The sequence below is a fragment of the Fukomys damarensis genome, unplaced genomic scaffold (genome assembly GCF_012274545.1).
Source record: "Fukomys damarensis isolate Sample0158 unplaced genomic scaffold, DMR_v1.0_HiC HiC_scaffold_31, whole genome shotgun sequence".
NCBI lineage: Eukaryota > Metazoa > Chordata > Mammalia > Rodentia > Bathyergidae > Fukomys > Fukomys damarensis.
The window spans coordinates 29,882,188-29,885,277 of record NW_022900943.1 but is presented as its reverse complement, the minus strand read 5'-3'; the positions used below and the strand labels follow the sequence as shown (position 1 = coordinate 29,885,277).

General features: G+C 39.9%; 1 pseudogene; it reads left to right on the top strand.

Annotated features, from left to right (window-relative positions):
* Window positions 1-1,941: 1,941 nt before the first annotated feature.
* Window positions 1,942-2,497, top strand: LOC104874423 (annotated as a pseudogene).
* Window positions 2,498-3,090: the final 593 nt, after the last annotated feature.

Here is a 3,090-nt window from a genome sequence, read left to right as displayed (position 1 = left end):
TAACAAAACCCTCCTTTCTCTAGTCAAAGGATGAACAAACGTCTAGTCTGTCAAGACAGAAAACTTAGACAATAACTGCTCTACTCCACTCAACTACTGAAAAACAAAGCAAAACACAACACAGCAAAACAAAAAAAATCCTGTGCCCCTACCCCACCGCCTGTGCAAAGAAAGGCAGAGTAAGGATATTTCAAAAGGAATTCTATGAATATAATTCATAAAGCCTGGACGCTCACCAGGCTAGAAAAGAGGCACTCCAGAATGTGCCTTTGTTCCCAGTGGGACCATGTAAGAAAGGCCAAACGCAGAACGGGAATGTTCACCTCCATAAAGGATAAAAACATCTCTCCACTTCCGCACTGGTGGTGTCAGAGGAGAACTCAAAGAGGAGAATCAGAAGGTTCACCTCCACTCTGCAATAATGAGCCACTCCTGGGCCCAGTCAGTGGTGACCACCTGGGCAGCCTAGGCCTAGCCTGCTGAGAATGGGTGCTGAATTTTGTCAAATGCCTTTTCGTACATCTGTTGATAGGGCATGTAATAAGTTTCTTATCCTCTTGATGTGATGGATAGCATCAGTTGATTGCTGAGTTTTGTTTTCTTATGTAGTTTAAACATTTTTTACTAGTACATGTTTGCCATATATAATGATCACATTAGTTATGGGGAATTTGTACCTGTACAAAAATGCTCTTAAGTCCTTTTTCCCGTTGCCCTCCCCTCCTTTCAAACTTTCTTCCACTTCCCATTTACAAAAGCTCTGTTGCTATTTTTTTCCTTCAATTCTCTCTTTCGTTTAAACCCTTTTCCCTTCCTTGCCCTCCCCTGCCCCTTGTTCCCCTCCCCGTTTGAATGTCTTCCTGCTTCCTAAAGTGTACCCTCCCTTCTCCTCCTTATTTACATGTAGGTCTTTGCACACAAGTGAAACAATGAGATATTGAAACGTGTGTGTCTGACTTAGTCCACTTAAGATTATAAATGTTGAACCAGCCTCTGTATAGCTGAAATAGACCCTACTTGACGGATGTATAATTCTTTTTAAATACAGTTGGACTCAATTTGCTAATATTTTGAGGATTTTCACATCTAAGTGTGTGAGACGGATCCTTATGTGTAGTTTACATGTAACATCTTTATCTTGCCTTGGTATTAGGATAGTACTGAGCTCATAAAATTCGTGTCTTTTTATTTTATGTTTTAGAAAATTGATATCATTTCTTACCCAAATGTTTGGTAGAATCTACCTGTGAAACAATTTGGGCCTGCTCTTTCTTTTTTGGAAATTGTTAATTGTTGATTCAGTTTTTCTAATAGACATGACCTATTCCTATGACTTATTTTGCCCTGTATGAGTTTTAGGACTTGCACCTTTCAAGGAGTCAATTCATTTAATTTATATTATCAAATCCATGGGCATAGAGCTGTTTATAGTATCATCATTTTAATATCTAAGGAATAGTGTTGCTTCCTTTCATTTCTAATATTAGAAAATTGCTTTATCTCTCTTTTTCTTTCTTGGTTACTTTGAAAAAAATTTTTTTGGTTATTTTGAGACAGGGTCTCACTACATAGTTGAGACTGACCTGGAACTCACTGTGCAGCCCAGGCTGGTCTCGAACTCACAGTGATCCTCCTGCCTCAGCCTCCCGAGTGCAGGGATTACAGGCGTGCGCCACCACACAGGGCTTCCTTGGTTACTTTGGATAGAAATATGTCATTTTATTTTCCTTTAATAAGATTCCAGATGTGGGCCTGGACTCAGCGTTCGCATGACCTTGGGCCTCCTCCCAGCATGTGCTTTCCCTTCCGCTTCGTGCTGTGTGCTGTGCTCGTGGTTATGTGGCAGGGATACGTCTGCTCCTACGACGGCTGCTGTTCCTGCCGCCCAGAAGGCCACTGCCGTGATTATTTTCGTTCACTGATTGCGAGATCCTGGCATGGATGGGTAGAAGCCTTTGTAGGTATCAGAAGTTCAGGTATCAAATATATCTGCCCACGTGCGCCAGTTATACCTGTAACATTCAGTATAAACATGGCCATGCTCTTTTAGTTTGGTAACATCGGGCTTTCACCAGATTCTCAGGAGGATGAATCTGGAATTAAATGGGCAGCAGAAAATGTAAAGCTTTAATACAGCAAGAGGTGAAGAGTGCCATTCCTTCTGACAGAGTTATTTGGGGAGGATTTTCTCAGGGAGGAGCTTGATCTTTATGCACTGCTCTAGCCCCACAGCAGAACCTGGCGGGTGTCATCTCACTTAGTTGCTGGCTTCCCTATCAGTGGCGTTAAAGATATTTCTGCTCTCCAGTGCTGTGGAGATTGTGACCCTCTAGATTCCTTAGTGTTTGGTTCCCTTATTGTTGAAAAACTAAAGTCGTTGGTAAATCCATTCAGTGTAACCTTCAAAACCTATGAAGGCGTGATGTACAGATTGTGTTAACAGGAAATGATGGAGGTCAAGAAATTCATCGATAAACTCCTGCCTCCAATTGACTGACGTCACTCTAAGAGGCCTTGTGTAGAAGTACACCTGCGGCACTGTAGTAGTGTAAACTTTTCCCATGCCCAGTCCTAAAACTTCTAATGTTTACAGAGTTAAAATGTTTGGCAAATGCACATCAGTGTTAATGTTTCCTTGTGGGAAATTTATGATCTTTTAAGTTTCTGTACATGTTTTTGTATAATGTGATCCAGAATTTACCACCTACAAAATAGATGAGACAGCTAGGTTGTTTTTCTCAAATATAATTCAGCAAAATAATAAAATACTGCAACAAGATTTTTTATTACATCCTTTGAAAATTACCAGTATGCTAAGATAGTTTGCTCAGGTAAAATGAACAGTTTAGGTATAAAAGATTTATGCATGCTGTGATTTATGTGTCTATGGAATTATTCTAAAATTGCTTAGTCACCATGCAGTTTCTGTATTTTTCTATATGTGTTCATTATACGTAATGATTGTAATAAATAAGAATTAGATGTTATTACATTCTTCTTAATAATAGGGATCATGCTTTTGTCAGTAAAGAGTAACATGCTCTCTTCATTAATGGCCCCTTTATTTGGGGGACCAGGTTTTTCTTTTCC